The following is a 561-nucleotide window of genomic DNA, read 5'->3' on the forward strand; positions in this document are numbered from 1 at the left end:
AACCTGCTCAGTGTGTGACGCGCGCCACCACACCTCGCTGCACGACGCCTGTCGCGAGACCGCGGTGACGAGAACGTCGCACGTCGCGCAAGGACCGTCCGAGACCCCAGCCACCGTACTTCTGGCCACCGCTCGCGTTCGCGTGGCCGACGGACACGGGAGGCTCCATCAAGCCCGTGTACTTATCGTTCAGGGCTCGGAGGCATCGATGATCTCCGAGCGCCTCGCGCAAAAATTAAGACTTCCGCGCTCACCGTGTTCGGGATTGGGGGGCAAAAGTCCGGCTGTGCCAAGAGTCGCGTCGCGCTTTCGATGTCGCCACGACTCGGGGGAGAAGTGATGTCCGTCGGCGCTCTCGTGCTACCAAGACTCACGGTATACACCGGCGGGACTGACCTCGGAACAAAGGCATGGCCACATCTGCAGGGGCTGGAGCTGGCCGATCCTGACTACCGGGCTTCGGACCCGGTCGACATCCTCCTCGGCGCCGATGTCCATGTTGCCATCCTCTGCCAGGGTCTCCGTACAGGGGGCTACCGGGAACCTGTGGCACAGAACACG

This window comes from Formica exsecta, unplaced genomic scaffold (assembly GCF_003651465.1).
Source record: "Formica exsecta isolate Colony F162 unplaced genomic scaffold, ASM365146v1 scaffold156, whole genome shotgun sequence".
NCBI classification, from domain to species: Eukaryota; Metazoa; Arthropoda; class Insecta; order Hymenoptera; family Formicidae; genus Formica; species Formica exsecta.